The sequence below is a fragment of the Meles meles genome, chromosome 7 (genome assembly GCF_922984935.1).
Source record: "Meles meles chromosome 7, mMelMel3.1 paternal haplotype, whole genome shotgun sequence".
Classification (NCBI taxonomy): Eukaryota; Metazoa; Chordata; class Mammalia; order Carnivora; family Mustelidae; genus Meles; species Meles meles.
Window position 1 is genome coordinate 6,374,665 of NC_060072.1, and position 18,723 is coordinate 6,393,387.

An 18,723-nucleotide genomic window follows, 5' to 3' on the forward strand; every position below is an offset into this window, starting at 1 on the left:
GAGGGCCCTCTGGGCTACTCTGTCCCTCCCATGGGCCCTGGCCAGCTGCTGCCCTCCCCCCTGTGGTCCCGAAACTTCTTGTGACCTCACAGGTGTCATGGAGGCACAGCTGGACCCTCCCTGAGTTCCCCGGACATTCCCCAGGTGGACTGCACCTTCTGGGAGAGATCTGATGCCAGTCTGAGGGCAGTGGCAACAGAGGCCCTGGAGCCTTGGCAGTGGGATTAAGGTGGAGAAAAATGAAGCGTGGAAATCATTAGCTTCCTTGGTTGGCAAGAGCCACCCTGAACGAACATTTGAGGCTTTTAAAATGAACATCAGCTGCAGGGACTGGTGCCCTGTGCCCACCATGGCCCAGGCCGCCTAGCGGAATCCCGATCCCGGCCCTTCTTCTTTGGTTGCCACTCAGCCAACACTTACTGAGCGCCTACTGTGGGCCAGGCCCAGAGCCAGGATGGGAGGGAGAATTCAGCCAGAGAGCAGCAGCCCTGTGGTGAGAGCGCAGCCGCAGAGGCCCTAGTGCCAGCCAGCAAGGAATCAGACAGGGCGGGGCAGGCGCCACTACCTCCTGGGGGGCTGTGGGAGCAGGGAGGGGGTGGGTGGCCCCAGGGGGACCAGGCAGTGCCAGGAGGTCTCCCAAAAGAAGGGTCTGAAGGGGTGGGGGGTGGGCTTCGCATGGAGAGGGACCTGCAAAGGCACTGAGGTATGAAAGGCCCTGAGCAAGAGAAAGCACATGCCTCTGGGGCCAGGCAGGTGGGCCTGGTGGCGACTGCAGAGAACTATCAAGATTGCGGCCAGGGAGGGGGCGGGGGGGGGGGGTGCCGCGAGGTGGGGGGAGGCTTCTGCCTGAGCTTCCTCTTTTCCAAACTAAGCTGGAAATGTGGATTTTTCTGTGAAAATTCCTGATTTCTACATATTGGGAATTATTTTAAATTAGAAACAAAAAAATACCATGGGGTCAAACCAAGCTGGCTTTGGCTGGGTTGGGCCTGTGGGCCAAGTTTCTGATCTCCGGTGACAGAGGTGATGGGGAGGAGGCGCGGAGGTGGAGCAGGCTGATTAGAATTGGGGGCGGGGGGGCTGGGCAGGGTGGGCCGGTAGGAGGATGGGGGTTTTGTGAAAGGGGAGGTGGGGTGGGGGGGGGCCAGTTGGGAGGAGGGGGTTTTCTGAAGGGGTGGGGTGGGCCGGTTGGGTGGGGGGTTGGCTTAACCCCCACCAGCGGCGCCAGTGCGTGGAGGGGGGGGTTGGGCGCGGGTGGGCGGGGGCTGGAGGCAGGGCCCCCCCCCCCCAGCCCCGCGCGCCACGGCCGCCCGCCGCCTCCATCCGGGCCTCTCCCCACCTCCCGCCCGCCCGCCCCCGCCCGCGCCCCTCCCCCGCCGGCGCGCACGGCTCCCGCCGCCCCTCCTCCGCCCGCCCGCCCTCCGCCCGCTCTCCCCGGCTCCCTCCCGGTCTCTCTTAAGTGCCATCGAGGGGCGCCGGGAATTGCAGCCAGTAAATCGCGTCCCACCACTCAGCAGCGGGGCCACCGCAGCGGCGCCGCCCGCGCCCGCCGGGAGCCCGCGCCGCCCGGGCGCCTCTCCAGGGCCCGCGAGGCCCGCCCCCCACCCGGCGCGGCGCTGCGCAGGGCCTGCCCCCGGGCCGGCCGGGGCGCGCGGGGCCCGCGCTGGAGGCGAGGACGCGGCGGCCGCGGGGCGCACGGCCCGGAGCGCGCGGCCCGCGCCCCCGCGCGCCCTGCCCGCGCCCGCGCCCCGCGCTCCGGAGCCCGGCCCCGCTGCCCGGGCTCTCCTGCGGGACCGATGCCGGCTCTCCGGCCGCCAGGGTAAGAGGGCAGCGCGGGCGCGGCGGGGCGAGGCGGGAGGATGGGTGGGCGCCCGCCCCGGGGACCCGGTGCCTGCCCAGCACCAGCGTCTGGCACGTGGGGGCGTCTCAAGTTCCCTCTGGAGGCCGGACAGGTGGCGAGAACGCGGGGGTGTGATGCTCTGAGGCTAGCACTTACTGCGTGCCTACTGTGCGCCCGGTGTGTTCCGCTCGGCTGGAGTGGGGGGTTTTGTCCCCATTGTACAGATGAGAAAACAGAGGCTAAGAAAGGGCAAATAGCTTGCTCAGGGTCCCCAGCTAGGAAGCGGTCAAGCCAGGATTTGAGCCCTGGGCTGCTTGACGCCAAAGCCAGAGCTCTCCCCACTAGGGCACACACAGCCATGGAGTGAGGGTATGAATATTTCATTGTAGAAAAAAAGAAAAAAAAAACAGCCATTGTCCCACCACCATAATGCAGCCACTGTGAGCATTGAGGCTCTTTATTTCGGCCTTGTTCTTTTTCCTCTTTTCTTTAAGAGTCTGTGCTTGGGGGTCATTTGGACCCTGGTTCCATCCTGGCTGTAGCACCAAGAAGCTGAGAGAGGCTTTGAGCAAGTCCCTTAGCTCTCTGGGCCTGGGTCTCCAGCCTAGGAAAATGGGGACACTCCCAGGGCTACTGAGAGGATTAGATGAGACCTGGTGGGTAGCCCTGAAGGAACAGGAGGACACAGGGAGGGGCCAGGGCCTGGGGCCGGGGTTCAGCAGAGATTCTGGGAGAGCCTAGGAAGTGCAGAAGCTGCCCTGGGCCCTGGGGGCTGGGGGAGGGTGGGGGCAGCCTGGCCCACAGGCTCTCCAGCTGGAGGGCTCTGTCCAGCATACTGGTGCTGCCTCCGTTCACAACCCTGCCTTTGCCAGGCTCCTGCTTCCTCCTGGAGTGTCTGGGCCCTAGGGCAGTCCCCCGGCTTCACCTCCTCTAAGAAATGCATTGGCTCCAGGAGGTGATGTCTGGCACTTCTCAGAATTTGGCAACTCGAGGTCAACATTTGGGGGCTGGCTTCTCCTAAGCCCGGGCCTGGGTTTGGGGCTCTGCTGGGACCTTCTGGGCTCACAAGTTAAGCATGAGGTCCAATTCCTTATCTTACCCCAGGCCAAAGGCTTCATCTCCACCAAACTGGAGATCCCAGGCCTGTGGCCTCCCAGACACCTCTACCTGCCATCTCTCTAGTCAACCACAGGGATCCTTTGGTCCTGCCCCTTAAATGTCTGTCTATGCTTTTACCCTGTGGGCTGGACATTTCCACCTCACCTCCCCTGCCTCAGCCATCAGTCTGGGACACCATAGCTCAAGCTGGCTTTCTAAAGGCAGCTCTGAGCTCTGAACTGCTCAGCTGTCCACAGACCTAAACTAGGCCAAACTTCTGAGCTGCCCCTTGAGGCTGAGCTTCCTTGTGGTCTGCCCTGCCCAATTCTGCAGCCTCACCGCTGTTAAGCTGGCTGTCCCCTGGACACAGAGCCCCTGAACACTGGGTCTCCCCCATCTGAGATGATCTCTTCCCCCAAATCCCTTCCCTTGTATCTCCTGGCCTGTTGAACTCCTATTCATCCTCAGGGCCCAGCCGGGCTTTCCTCCTAGACCCCCAGCTCTCTCAGGAGGATGGAGTCCCTGTGCCTTCCCTGTGGGCACCCCTGCTCTTGGCAAGTCCCTCCATTACGGGTCTCACATGGTGCAGCATGGTCAAACACGCTTCTGTGTCAGCCTCCCCCGCCAGACTGGGAGCTCTGGGAGAGCAGGGGCCGGGGCAGACGCATGCCCAGGGCCAGCCCCGGAACGGCCGGCTCGGCGATCCTTGAGGAAGGAACACTGGGGAGTCTGGCAAAAGCAGATGGACCTAAGCTCCTTAGAGGGGCTCTCAGAACTCCCGGGAGTCAGTGGGAATGGAAAGTCATAAGCCTCCTGCCTCCTTGGGGGTCTCCTACTGGTGAGCAAGTTGCCCTCGATTGAGGAGGTGAGGACCAGGTTTGCTCCCAGGGACCTGCAGGCCTTGACCCTCAACCATGGCCATCAGGGGCCAAGGTCCCAGCTGGATTTGTCGGTGCGGTGACGGTGGGCACTCAGGTGGAAGGGCCCTCCCTGCCCTGTCCCCTGAGTCCCTCAGCCCCCCTCGGCCCCATGGAGCCCACCCCCGACGTCCTCCCAGGGAGCAGGGAGAGTTATGTCAGGCCCTCTGGCCGAGCGCCAGGGCTCCCCATGGAACTATAAATTGACCTGTCGGGAGAGGGAAGAGATTAATGTCGGCCATCTTCATTAGCGCGTCCCCCAGGGTGACGGCGGCCGCCCTGAGCTGGCTGATTGGAGAGGGTGTGAGTGAGTGAGGGGATCGAGGGGGGTGGCACTCCCCCCAGAAAAGCAAGGGGTAGGGCCCGGGGCCTGCCAGAGAGCCGTGGCCTCTGCCGACTGTTAGAAGGGCCGTCCCTCTGGCCTCTGCTCCTGGCAGCAGGCGTGTGCTTTGATGGAGGACCTGTGTGCTAATTGGGAGCAGAGATGCGCGCCCTGCAGCTCCGCAGGGCTCCTGGGCTGACACCGCCAGCCTTCATTAGAGGCCTTTCCCCTGACCAGAAAGGAGCCTGCTGTGGGCTGGGGGGGGGGGGGGCTCTCCTCCTTGCCTTCCCCCTCCCCCTCTCCCTTCTCTTTACCGCGTTGATGATGGGGAAGGAGGCAGCTTTGGTGTGTGGAAGGGGTGATGAGCATTGGAAGATGGGAGAGGTTTAAGACCTTCTGCATTCTGATGGACATGTGACCTTGGGTTGGGGCCTCCGCTGCTCTGCATTTGGGTGTCCCGGGTCCATGGGATGGGCATGGTCATGCCCCGCCCCCCCTGGAGTGAGTGGGGGATCGGATAAGGGAGTGTGTATGGATGGATTCATCTTTGGAAACGAGGGCAAAGCAGACCAGACTCAAGCCCAGCTGCTCGGGTTCAAATCCTGCTGCTGCCCCCCACCCCCCGCCATGAGGCCCTGGGCCCTCTGAGCCTCAGTTGCCTTGTCTGGCAATGGTTAGGGGCTGAGGCTGCTCTTGGGGGGTGGGAGTCCCTTTTGGGAGACAGAAACAGAGCCTCCTTGCTGAGTGCGGGCGGCTGCGGGCCGTGCCGTTGGCGTGTTCCATCTCTATCATTCATTCACCCGCTCATTCATTCACCCAGGACCTGCCTCCTGTACTGGGGTCTTGTGCCCACAGAGGGGTTCAGAGGGGGACTTGTCCGCTGGTGGTCTCCCTGGGGAGACAGTTCTGGGAACAGATGAGGACAGGACTGCATGGGCTGCTGGGATCCCTAGAAAGCAGTCTTCCCAAGACCAGGGATGTCTGGAAGGCTCCAGAGGGACACCCATGAGGCGGACATGGTGTCGTCTTTCCTTGCAGGTCTTGTCTGCGCCAGACTCTGATGTGGAGGGACCCAGCTAGTCACCAAGCCCCTGGCCCTTTGAGTTCCTCAGACCAGGCTGTCTGAGGCGTGAGCAGGGGAGACTCTGCTGAGTGTCTGGGGGCTGAGATCCTTCTCCACACATACTCTTCTGACTCCCAGTCTTTCCTGTGATTCCAGGGGTGCTGGGACGGGGGGACTTGGTACCTGGTATTGCTGGCCTCCAGTTCATGCCTCGGATTGGGTTCCAGAAGCACCTGGTTGGCCTAGTGCCTGCTCAAGGCTGGGAGTAGGCAGCAGGTGGGCCGGGACCACCCCATGGGATGGGCAAATGATCGGGGCTGTGCCACTCACTAGCTGGGTCACTATGGGCGTGTGGCTCTTGGCTTCTCCAGGCCTCAGCGTCCTTGTTTGCACAACAGGATGGCACTGTGCGAACTGCTGGCACACCCCCGCGGCAGCACGGAGCAAGCTCTATGTCGTGGTCACTTCTGCCTCAGGCAGCTGCCCCGATTGCTGCTTGCTGCCCGGAGAACCCTGGGCTTCTCTGTGGCTCCAAATCTCTCCATTAACCTACTAGGGATCCTGGGCACCCACTGTGCACGGTGGAATGTTTGAACAAAAAGCACACGGTTCTGGAGTCAGAAAACCCAGCTCTGAGTTTTCGCCCTGTAGCCAACCGGCTGTGTGGCCTTGGGCGCAGCTCCTAACCTTTCTGTGCCTCTGTTGTGTCCTCGGGAGCTGAAATGGGATGTCATACACTGACAGCCACAGAGCAGGTTCGCACTGACGGGTGATCCTCGCGCGGAGGCTGGAGCACGGGGCCAGGAGCGCATGCCCTGGGCGGTGGGGGGTGGGGGGGGAATTCCTGCCCTCTTGGCTGTGCAGTGTGATTTTGGGCACATTCCTTAAAGGGGGCCGTGGCACCCCCCCCCCACAGAGCTCTTCGGAGAATGAAAAGACACGCGGAGTTGGGGAGAGGGGCTGCTCAGGGGCGCGATCCCGGGGCTGGATGCTTTCTTGGAACCACCCTGGCCCCGGAGAGGTGGATGACCTCCCCGGGGCCCCAGCTTCCCAGCTGGAAAATGGGACCAGACCTCCCCCCCAACCCCCGCCGCCCCCCACTCGCCCTGGTGCCCAGATCTCTGTGAGTCTGCGTCGAATCCGAATATGAGCCATTCTGTTTCGAACGCATCCGCACGGGCTGCGGCCCCATTTGATGGGAGCCGTGTCGGAACACACCGTGGCCCGGACTGGAACGGACGGAGGTTGCCCTTTGGAAGTCACGTGCGGGGAGGCGGGTGACGGCGAGGTGCCTATTGTTGCCGCCTCGCGCCGTGCCCAGCCGGTCCCGCCTGGCAGACTCGCAGGAGCTGGCAACATGGCTGTCTGCCTCCGCCCCTCCCGAGCAGGCAGGAATCACGAACGCGTTAGCAGTTTCATTAAGCCTCTCGCCAGCCTCCCCGCCTCCCTCCCGGGCCTCCTCGGTAATTATTTCCCCAGCCCTTCCACTCGCGGCCCCTTAGCGAGCTCTTCGTTATTGGCCGAGTGGCCCCCGCAGGCTGGGCTGCTGGGACCGGGGCTCCGCCGAGGCTCCCCCCCACCCCCAGGCACCCCCTCTCTCCCGCCTCCCCCCTGCGTTGCCATTTAAGCTTTGTGTCCCCCTGAGGCCTCCGTGAAAATGCAGATCTGCCGCCTGCCAGGGGTGACGGTTAACCCGTTATTACACGCCCCGCACATGGGAGGCTTCTCGGCACAGCCCGCCTCCCTTCAATCAGGCAAAAAGTTTCTCGGGCCTTCCTCGGGGGCTGTCGTGGGGTGGGCACCAGGGACCCAGCGGCAAGGGAGAGGGGATTCCTTGTGCCACGAAGCCGTGAGCATCCAGGGCCCTGGCTGAATACCCGGCACCTGCCTCCCACGCGGGGCATGGGGTGGGGACCAAGGGGTAGAGGTGTGGGGCGTGGGACCCGGGGCGTGGGACTGAGGTGTGAGCGCGTTGTCTTCCTGGCACCTAGAGGTCCTGGGACGCATAGTGATCATGAGGTGCAGGTGGTCCAAATACCCCTTCCTCTTGGCCATGGTGACTGGCTGAGAAATGGGCATCTGGCCCGTCCGAGCCCATCAGAGGCTTCCCTGGATCTTGGACTTAGGGTCTTGGCTGTGGTTCCTGAACCCGAGCGGTGGTTCCTGAACCCGAGCGTGTGGATGTGGGACCGCCAGCCACTCTCTCCCATCCGCTGTATCCAGGGCAGGGAGACTCCGTCAGCACAGGGAGGGAGGCAGAGCTGAGGTGGAAGGATATGTTACTTCCTCGGAGCCTCTGGTTCCAGCCATGCCTGAAACCACCCCTGGAATTGTCAGTTACATACACAGGCACGTTCATTCACCTCTTTGCTCAAGCCACCTCGAGCTAGATCTCTTCTTGCAACCAGTAGAGTCCTGACGGGTGAGAAGAAGCAGCCAGGATTTTAGAAAAGAGGTGACCTTTCAAGTTGGGTCTTCAGGGGTGAGTAAGGTTTGCTGGCAGAGAAGGGGCAGGGAGGGCATCCGGGCAGAGTATGGGTCTGGGAATCAGAGTGAGAGGAGAAACTCCGGGGTCGAGCCTGGAGAAGCAATTCAAGTCCAGACCACAGGGGCTAAAGCAGCAGCATCCAGAGGGTCCTAGGAGCGAGCCCCTGATGTGCTCAGATGCAACTAGCCATGGAAACTAGCAGGTCATTGACTCATTCACGGAACAGATTGATGGAGCGCCTACTATGCGCCGGGCCCTGAGGCTCCACCAGTTACCACTGAGACACAGGGCGCTGCGTCCTGCTGGTCCTGTGCTGTTGGGGAGACAGACAATGAGGAAGGAAAAAGATAGGGAATGTGACCCAGTGTCATCCGATGGTGACTGGGGTGGGTGGCATGGGGCCACCACATGGTGGCCAGGGTGCTCTGGGGAGGCCTCTCCAAGAGGAGACATAGGAGCTGAGAGCTAAAGGACGAGGAAGGCTGGCCATGGGGAGATCAGGAGGAAGAGCATCCCAGGCAGAGACAGGTACAAAGGCCTGTGGTGGATCTAAGTTTGGCCTGTTGAGGGGCAGAAAGGAGGCAGTGTGGCCATGAGGTATGGTAATCTCTTGGTGCCAGCTGGTTTGCTTGGCTGGGGAAGGCCGTGCTAATGGGACCAAGGTCACAGGCTGCAGACTGCACGGGTAGGGGGCTGTATCCTTGACCTGTGGACAGGTGCCTGGGACCGTGCTCCTAGTGCCTGCGGGTGGCGGATGGGTGAAGGCTGGCCCGCAGACCTTGGTTACTCTGGGTGGGTTTGGAGGGGAAGGTGAGCTGGAGCCAAGCTAGTCTGGGAGGTAAGCTGAATGCTGGAGACCCCTACCTCACACCCGGAGCCCTGTCCCCTCCAGGACGTGCTGGCCTCCCAGGGTTACCCCCTGGGAACCGCCCATGTCCAGTGACTACACTTGGATGTCCCCAAAGCCCAAGTCTTTCTTGCCACCGGGCGCTTGGCCCTGCTATGCCTTCTCAGACGCTTCCTCATTCCCTTCCCCCTGCTCAGCTCAGGGGGGGAACAGGTGCCCCCACTGCGTTCCCACAGCCCCTGGGCTTTTCCTTCTGCCAGTCAGCATTCAGTCAGCAAGTGTTTTCACTTCACAAGACTGAGGCCCTACAGTGCACCAGGTCCTGTGCTGGGGGCGAGGTCGAGAGGGAGGCATCTGAGTAAAGCAGACCAGGTCCCAGCCTTCACAATAAGCAGCAAAGACAGTCCGCTGGGAAGCGTGTACATACACGTCTAGTGCAGGACTGTAGGCACAGCTGTGTCGGAAAGCTGAGGGGTGCTGGGCTGTGGGTGGGCCTGGGGGGCGCTGATGAGGGCAGAGTGGCCAGGGAGCCTTTCATCTGAGACCTGACGGAAGAGAAGGTACCAGTTATGAGAGGTGTAGTGGGGAGAGCATTCCAGGTGGGGGTGTCTACTTTCTTGTCTGTCTCCCTTACTCCCCATGCCTCCCGGGGATCAGCACAGAGCTAGGGTCTCTGCTGGAGCTAAGCTGATTCGGGTAGGGTCCCCAGGGGCGGGGATGGTCTGTGGTGGCCCCACAGACCCCAGACCCCAGGAGTGTAGGCAGAGGCCAAAGCCAGGGTGGATTCCGGGGCCAGCTGGTGCGCTGCTGTGGGCACTGTGCTTAGCCGGGGCCGAGGCCTGAGGCCTGGGCTCGCACTGAGTCCTAGGACAGACTCCACGGGAAGGGTTACCTCCTTCAGCAGGCAGATGGGATGGAGCGATGCGTGCTGGGGGTTAGATCCGGTCCCCACTAGAGCCAGGGAGGCCAACCTCAAGCGAGTTACGGAATTTGGTCCTCTTTGATCTGTAAAATGGGCACAGCTGTGCCTCCCCGAGGAGGCTGGCGGGAGGATGGAGGGGCTAACGGTGCAGCGCCTGGCTCGGGACATTGACTGTGTGCGCCGTCCTCTTCCCGTGGTTATTCTGGGCGTTTGCTGAGGGCGTTGCAGGCGGGGCTGGTGTTAATATGGAGTCTGTATCCCTGCATGCTCGTTCACTGTGCCAGCTCCTAGAACAGTGCCTGCCACACACGGCGGTGGGGGGCGCTCTGTCAATGTTTGTTGACTGAACCCTGAGTGAACGGGGGTGGGAACGAGTGGCCCCTAGGCGGTGGGGAGGACGGGCACAGAGCACTTGGGCGTTACCCTCCGGGAACAGGGATTGTGCTCCGGGGACTGACCGTGGGGGATCCCAGCCACCTCCTCCGGCTGGCCTGTCTGGATCTCTGCACACGTGCTGGGCCCTCCTGGTCGGGGTCAGCAGGCTGGGTCATGCTTTTTCTTCACTGCCTATGTCCTCTCTGAGCCTCAGTTTCCTCCTCAGTGAAATGGAGCTGAGCGTGAGCCTGACACCCCCTGCCCCCGCCCGGACCCATCCCCGGGTCACTGGCAGACTCAGGGGAAGATAGTAATGGGACCCTCCTGAGAACTGAGCCTGCTGAATGTTAGTGCTGACACTGGTTTCCCAAGTCCAAGGTCTCCAAGAGGCCACTGGGACGCTTAGGCTCCATCCAGGGAACCAGGCTTCTCCCTTCTTCTAGTGGCCTGCAGCATGACGGGCACCTGTCCGTGTGACCCTTCCAGTGACATGGTACCTTGAATTAGCTTTGTCCAGCCGTTCGTCCAGGACCTTGTGGAGTCCGATCTCACAGGAGCCTTGCCCTAAGCTTTAGCCTGGGCCCCTTGGCCCCTTTCCCACTGCCCCTGTGATCCCGTATCCCAGGGGCCCCTGGAGGAACCGCTGTGGTGGGCCAGCACTGCTCCTGGTGGGGGTCCTCCAGGCTGGGACGCAGTAGGTGTGCAGGAAGGGTCCAGCTTAGAAGTGGGCCCCCGAGGCCTGATTCCACACCCATCACGTGCAGAGCCAGGAGAGAGAAGCATGTGTGGGTCCCAGACTCTGGATTCTTCTCGGGTTTATGGCCGGGAGCAGGTCGGCTCACTGCAAGTTGGATGAGGGTTTTTACCCCTTTTTCTTTGCTGTTCCTGAAGCAGGTGGAGACCACTGGCCTCTTGCAACCGGGGAAACTGAGGCCCACAGAGGGCCAAGATGAGAGGGAAGCCAGATGCACTGACATGTGGGTGTGCCCCACCTTCCCGGTGTTGTGGTCACTGGCCGGGTTTATGCACAGCCTGGGCACACACCACCCTCTGGCACCCTCTGCGCAGTGAGGCAGGGCCTGTCGCTGCCCCCGTTTTGCAGATGCGGGAACTGAGCCAGCAGACTGAGAGGACCGGGTGATAGAGCCAGGATTTTGTTCTTACTTACTTTTTTTCTTTTTTGGAGGTATAATTAAATACAGAAAAGTGCACAGATCCTGTGTCCAGCTGGGTAGGTTTTCATGTACACATGTGTGTGTGGTCCTACTCCAGGTCCAGACCTCAACATATGCAGTGCCCCGGGAAGCTCCCTCCACCCCGTCTGGTCACCACCCACCTGCCGCCACTAGCATCGGACCATGGAAGCTGGCCTTGTCGTCTGTGCCTCTCACATACCTGGGGTCACACAGTGTCTCCTTTTGCATCTGCTGCTTTCACTCAGCAGGATGTCTGTGTGAGTTGTCTGTGCTGTTGCTCTAGTGGAAGTTGGCAGAACTGACGTTGGAACCCTCCTGCTAACTCTCCCCATGGCATCAGAGATCACTCCTGCTCACACCTCTCCAGAGGCTCCCACTGCCCTTGGATGGAAGATCCAAATCCCCGCCCCCCCGCCCCCCACCTTTTCCGTGTCTGCTCCCTTTACTGCCCTCCAGCCACATAAAAACTGAATGGATCTTTTATCCTCGGAAGCACTAAGCTCCTTCCTGCCTCAGGACCTTTGCACATGCCGTTCCTCCCCCCGTCTGCCTTCCACTTCCTTCCACAGCCCAGCTGGCGTGCCACCTCCTCCGGCTGGCCGGTCTGGACCTCCGCGCACGTGCTGCGCCCTCCTGGTGGGTGTCATCAGGCTGGGTCATGTGTTTTTCTCCGCTGCTTGTGTCATTTGTAATTAGTTGTCTATTAAGCATCTGCCTCCCCCACTAGACAGTAAACTCCGGGAGGCAGGGATGGTGTCTGTTCAGTTTACGGTTGCATCCCCGGCTCCGTGCATTGATTCATTCACCCATCCTTCCAGTCATCTGTTCATTCAGCAAACACAGAGAGCCTGGCACGCTGCGGCCTCTCTGCTAGGATCTGTGGAGTGAGTGGATGGACGGGTGGATGGAGGAGTGACTATCTGTCTGCCTCTCATGGCCAGACTCCTCCCCCTCCATTCCACTGTCTCTGATACTACCTCTCTGGGCCTCAGTTTCCCCAGTTGTTGAAGGAAGGAGCCAGACATGGCCCGTCTGGCCAGGTTGTGATTCTGAGGATGTGGGACAGATGGGCATGGGCCTGGGGGCAGCTAGTGGAGCGGGGGTGGGGGGGGAGGCTGACTCCAAGTCTCGGGGCAGATGCTACCCCAGACAGCAATGCCTGCTCAGCATCGGCTCCTGCGCCCATCAGAGCGCCCTCCCCACCTGTGTCTCCTGCTAGGGTGCGTGGCTCAAGGATGAGGTCTGTTGTGGGGCTCACCAAGGCCACACAACTGATTCCACCTCTGATATCTCGGCTTGGCCTGCTGGGCCCTGGGAAGAAGGGAAAAAATAGGGTTGCCTGGGTGTGGGAAGCAGTCGGGGCGAGAGTGGTGCCGCCCCCGACCCCCCGCGGACTTGGGCCCCAGCTTGGCTTCCCCTACCTTATAGCTGGGTGGCCTTGGCCTGCTCACTCCCGCCATGAGCTCAGTTTCCCTGGCTGTTAAAAAAAAAATGGGCTTACCGTCTGGATGGTCCCAGGCTCTGGAGGGGTGTGCCGGAGGTCCTGGGGAGGCCAGCCGCCCTCTCCAGGGCTCAGCTGGACCAGCCTGGGCCGGGAGATGCGCAGCGCAAGGTGGTTCCGCGTCTTAGCAGCTTGTCAGCCAGGCGGGCGGGTGTCCTGGGGCCGGGTTTGATTAGTTCAGGTTGACAGTCGCGCTCTGCAGCGCTGCCGGGAGGGGAGCCCGTGATTACCCTAATGAAGCTTGAACGCAGTTTGTCATCCAAACAGCTGGTTCGGAGCCGCGCTGCTGCCAGCTGCCCGACTCAGCCACGCAGCCGCGCACCCGGCACGGCCCGAGCCCGGAGCGGCCCCACCGCCGGGGCGACCTGGGGAGGAGCCGGTGGTCCTGAGTGCGCAGCGGCCAGCCCCTGGGACTGGGATGGGCTGTCCAGGGGTGGGGGGCACTCGGCAGAGCCTTGAATGGTGGAGCAGGGTAGCTTTCTCAGGACACTCACAGCGTAGACCTCGGTCTCCCCATCTGTAAAGTGGGTGGTGGGGACCTTGCGGCTCTAAGTCTTGGATTTCAGGCCAAGGTGTTATCTCCTCTGGGGATCCTTCTTGGACCCTGTGGGCTTGGTCAGAGGCCGGTAGGCATCCACGGCCCTTAAGGCCCCATCACTCCCTGATGGTCTTGTGTTGTCACGGAAGGGTCTGGATGGTTGTCACTGTGTCTCATTCATGCATTTGGCAAATATTGATGAGAACATACAGTAGTGGGCAAGCCAGTCACCATCTTGCCTTCATGGAGTTTGCATTCTGGTGGGGGAGAGAGAGGGGACCTTGACTTTACTGGGGGAGCCTGGGAGGGCTTCCTGGAGGAGGTGGCAACTGAGCCCAGAACAAAAAGGGTGTGTTCCAGGCAGGAGGAACGGCATGTGCAAATGTCCTGAGGTAGGAAGGAGGGAGTGTGGTGGTAGGTAGGCATGTGAGTCATCTGATGACATAGTGAAGGTGTCAGGGCTTCCCAGGGAAGGAACTTATTTCATGCCCTGCACTGCACAAGGACACCATGTGATCTTTCATTTAACCTTTCTGGCGGCCCCGGGGAGGATCATTGTTCTGTGCTACAGATGGGGAAACTGAGACTCAGGCTCCCGAGAGGCCCTTGACATGGATTCGGTTAGAATCCATGCGGATGCTCAGATGAGAAGGGGACTGAGCTGCGACCCTGGAGCCAGTCTGGGACTTAAGCCCTTGCCCAGGGGAGGAGGGCTGGGAAAGAGGCCAGCAGGCGGCCTGGGGCCTCGGGCAGACAGCGAGTGGGTGTCCCGTTCCTCTGGGCCAGACTCGGATTTGAGCCTAGTCGCTCCTGAGCCCACACTCCCTCCACTGCCTGCTGAACCATTTCTAAGCAGTTGGAGGCCGTCCTTTTCCTAGGGCTTGGCTTGGATGGGGTGGGGGGTGGGGGGTGGGGGAGGAAGGGGACATGGGTGGGTGAGTCTGGGAGGGCACTGGCCTGCCCAGGGGCCAACCCTTGGCTGCTTCCCGGTTTTCTGTGCCGCCTCTGAAGCTGGGCCCCATCTGCACCCTTCTGCCTGCCTGCAGCAGTCTCCTTGCTGGCTTTCCAGCATGTTCTGCTGTGGCCATCCTGTCCCCACTACCCTTTTGGTCTCATCACTGCCTCCTGCCATACGGTCTGAGGCTCCCTGCCACTCCAGCACAGAGCCTGCGTTCTGGCCCATCACACATGGCTTCCCAGCCTCATCCCCGTGCCTCTCCTTGCTTTGCCCCCTCCCCCCTCCTCCCTCTTCTCCTGGAGAGGGGATTGTGTGTTCCTGGGCCTTGCCCTGCCATCTGTCCCACGGCCGCTTCCGAAACAGCTGTGCCCAGGCTGGGTGCCGGGCTCGACAGGCTCTCCCCACTGCTGCCGGGCAGTCGGGAGCAGCCCCTGGCAGCCTGGGAGCTGGGATGAAGGACAGGTTTACGGCCTCACCGCGGGAAGGGAGGAATTCCCACCGCTGTGCTCCCTTCTTATCACCGCTCATGGTGTGATGCTGCTGTTGCCGCCGCCTGGGGAACTAGGGGCTCCCAAAGAGAACCGATTGATCAGATTCACCTTCCTTGGCCCTGGGAGACCCCAGCAGGTCCCCGCCCTGGACCAGAGACGAATGGGGAGAGCTGGAATGAGCCAGGGAGGAGGCTGGTGGGACACAAGTGTGGCAGAGCAGGCCCACGGTCGGTCGAGTGTACAGGGGCCTCTGGCCTCCTGAATGGTGGATGGGGGAGGGGGTGGGGATGGGCTGGACTCCAGCCTCGGTGAGGGCGGCAAGAGAGCCCCACAGTGTGCTTATGGGGCCCCGACCCTGTCCTGTGCTCGGGTTCTTTCTCCCACCGGAATGCCCTTCCCTGGCCAAGACTTGCACCAAGGAGTTCCTCTGGGGCCTGGAACAGGCCAGGGCAAACGACTCCAGGGAGCGTAAATAGTGGGGCTCCTGAAAGAGTGTCCGGCCCCTGCTGTGCGCTGGGCTCATGGTAAGCCTTGCATATATGTCATCCGCTTGACTCCGCCCATGACCTCGTGAGGTAGACTGGTCCCTCTCCCCATTTTACAGATGAGGAAACTGAGGCCCAGGGAGGCTAAGTGACTTGCCCTGGGTCACAGAGCCAGGGAGTGGATGAGCTGGGATTTGATCCTGGGCAGTCTGAAGCTAAGGACTGGGCTTCTAACCAAGAAAACGGGGATGGGAAAGGAGGCTGCACCAGGCTCAGGGTGGGCCGTGGCGTGGGAGCTGTGCTTGAGGGGGGGCCCGAGTCCGGTGCGTTGAGTGCTGCTGGGGTCTTGGGGCTGAGCGGCCTCCACACACATCCTCGGTGAGGACTGGGCGTCAGAGCCATCAGACACCAGGATTCGGAAGGCACACAGACTGTCCTGCCTCAGGGAGGTCCTCCAGGACACCTGTCAGGGAGGCTAGGACCCCAGGCCCCCTGCCTTCCCAGGACACCCTGGTCATTTGCTGAGAAAAATGTTCTGGAGAGCTGGACTCTGCAGGGGGTGTGTCCAGCTTTGCGGGGAGGCACATCTGGACAGAGAAGCTAGAGAAGTACAGAGGCGCTGTCCTCCCACAGAGCTGCTCCGTGGCGAGGCCTGGGAGGCTGGTCGTGAACCCCAGCTCAGCTCCGTGACCCCTCCGTGCCTTGGCCCCTCCTCTAAGCTGGGATAGTCCCCCTGACTCCACACAGCTGCCGCAAAGGCCTGGGGACGCACCTGGCATGCAGTAGTCACCTAATACGTATTAGTCCCCTTCCCCTTCTTGAGCCAATGCCATGGGGATTCGTTTCAGGACTCGGAGAAAGATCCCGCTTTCCTTACTAAGGGCTCGTTTAGAAGACTGAGTGGCCGAGGGGCCGCTGGTGGAGCCAAGCGGGCTGTGCCCAGAGCTCAAGCTCCGGCTGGTCTGTGTGATGCTGGGCACGGCATCGCCCTCTCTGGGTTCCTCTTTCAAAGGTGAATGAGGCGGAGGCAGCCCACCCTCCCCCACCCCCCAAGGGAGCGGACATGGCGACTCTTTGCCAGTTTACAAACACTCTAGACCGAGGTTGTGGTTTTACAGATGAGGAAACTGAGCCCCAGAGGGGTAAAGAGCTGGTCTGGGGCCACCGAGCTGGGGCTGCTGCCCTGGTCCATGAGGCTCGGGGTCCGTTGCCCTTCACCGTGCTGGGTATGCTCTGGGGGGGTGTCCCCCGTCCTCGCTCTGAAGCTGGCATTGGCCCGCTGGGCACCGGCACACCGGCCCCAGCTGGAGCGGGCTGTCTGATGCATGCCACAAGGTCTGGCCGAGAGCAGTCTGGGACAGAGCCGCGGGCCATGTCTGCTGGGAATTGACCGTGGGGCCTCGCGCCCTGACCCCGAAAGGAGGGGGCGTCATCACAGGGGGCTTCAACAGGAATGGATTCCCAGGTGTCCGTGTGGAGGGTTTCTTGGGGAGCGCTCTTGAGACCACACCTCTAGGGGTCGGACAGCGAGGCTGGGCTGCGAGGTCGTCGCACCAGAGGCCTCAGGACCCCGTTGGGGTTCCAGGGCTGAGGTGGTCCTGCCAAGCGCCCCAGCTCGAGGCCATTGTACCCTGAGTTGACTGGTCGCTGGGGCAGCTGTCCCCAGGGAGGGGGCGAGTCCCTCCTGCTGAGGGACACAGCTGGGCACCCTGGGAACCCAGCCCTGCGGCAGTGGGAGGAACCCTTGCCTTGGCCCAGAAGCCCCCGGCCTTCATGAGCCTCTGAAACGCGCCCCCCCCCCAGCCACCTTGCGAGGGGGGACCACTCAGCCTGAGAAAATGATGCTTGCAGAGGTGCGCAGGCCTGTGGGCCTCAGGGTGAGCAGGAGGCAGAAGGGGAGCCCTGGACGCGGCCCGCTGCACCTCCCAGCCGCCACCTCCCAGCACGCCATGAACTTGGAGACTCTGGGCCTTTGCTCCTGCGTGCCCTCTGCCGGAGTGGTCCCTTCCTTCTCCGTCTGAGGCCATCTGGCTCTACCACACCTTCTCTGTCCTGTCTTCAGGGGCCTTGTCCTCTGGTGCAGGCCCTCGTTGGCGTGACATGTGCCTGGCTTTGACGCGGGTCAGGACTCTGCGCTCCCTGGGAGCGCTCCCACAAGCCAAGGCTGTGGCCCTTCCTTGGTCCCCTGCCACGTCCGCCTCCTGGTGTGATGCCCAGGCCCGTGGCTCCGCACAGACGTTGGCAGGACTGAATTACATTTTCAGGGCCTCCCTGCCACCCACTGGTGTGACTCGCAGCCGGGCGTGCTGTTTGGGCTGGTGCCAGCCCCCGCTTCTTGGTGACGCTCGTGGGGAGGAAGTCGGGCTCTGCTGGGGAGGCAGCGGTGTTGCTGGGCCCCTCAGGTGCGCCTGGCCCCAGGAACTCTGCCTGGCGAGGGGAGAGGCTGATGGAGGGCCAGTGGCCAGAGGGGACATCTCAGGGGACTTTTTCTGGAGGTTTTCCTCTCCTAGGCTCTTGGGGGAGGAATGTCCCCTTGCCTGGCTCTGGCCCCACGACAGCTGGGGTGGGGGGCAGAGGGGAGCCCAACAGAGATGGCTGCTGTGCCCAGCACCTTTTAGTGGCTCCATGGAGCATCTGTGTGCCCAGCCAGTAGGAGGCCAAGAGAAGCAAATGTCTGGTCAGGGCGGCTGGCCCAGGGGCCCGGAAGCTGGAGAAGTGTCTGGTCCAGGCTGCTGGTTTGTAGCCTGAATTAACGTGTGCTTGACATTCGTTTGTTCCTTCGTTCGTTCGTTCATTCATTCGCTCACCCAGCTGTGGTTTCACAGCTCAGCTCTGTGAGCCTCAGCTCTGCACAGGACACAGGCCCAAGTGGGAACAGCCGTGGGACGAGGAGAGAACGGGGTCCTGGGCGGTGGCCACCCGAGTCCCATATGTGGCACCCAAGGCTGGGATCCTCCTGTTTTACCCCGTCCACAGATATGCTGGTGACCTCGGGCCAGCCGCCTTGCCTCTCTCAGCCTCAGCGTCCTCACCTGTAAAATGGGGGTAATGATAGTCTCCGTTAGCAAAGTGCATGATTCACAACCAGCAGCGCAGATCAGTTCTCAAATTATAGATTATTTTCCGATATCACTGCTTCTGTCTGTCTCCCAGTTTGCATCCCTCCCAGGAATGCGTCCCTCCTCAGGCCCAGGAAGACTGAGTCCTGTTTGCTTGTCACAGAGGCTGGCTGCTTTGCTCCTCCTCGCTCCCCTGGTCTGGTTTCCCTCCGTCCCTGCCGCTTCCCGCATTAGGAATAGTAATAATAACATGCTTGGGGCACCCTGCCTCGATGACCCTCACCACAGCCTCCTGCAGTGGATAGAGTTGTCACCCCCATTTCATAGATGAGGCCGCCGAGGCTCAGAGCTGGGCTTCAAACCTGGCCCCTGTTCTGGGGTCTGTGCTCTGAATCACTGTGACCCCCGCTTCTCGGCTTTTCTTGTGTCTGCCTCAGCGAGGAAAATGTGACCACACTCGGCCGGTTGGCTGGACTCAGGGGATCTGGTGCTGGTCTTGTTTGGTGCTTACCTTCCCTGCCTCTCTCCCATTTCTCCATCATGTTGGGCTCCTTCCTGCCCCAGGGCCTTTGCACTCATGGGATCCGCTGCCTGGAGAGTCCTCACCCCACAGCCAAGCAGGG

The 18,723-nt window shown here is 61.7% G+C and overlaps 1 protein-coding gene across 1 annotated transcript in view; it reads left to right on the forward strand.

Annotated features, from left to right (window-relative positions):
- The first annotated feature begins 1,800 nt into the window (after positions 1 to 1,800).
- The window catches only part of TCF20 (transcription factor 20), a 169,759-nt gene continuing 152,836 nt past the window's right edge, over positions 1,801 to 18,723 (forward strand). Inside the window, exon 1 of the mRNA XM_046011164.1 lies at positions 1,801 to 1,819. The gene's annotated coding sequence lies outside the window, so the exon portion shown is untranslated. The remainder of the gene's footprint in view (positions 1,820 to 18,723) is intronic.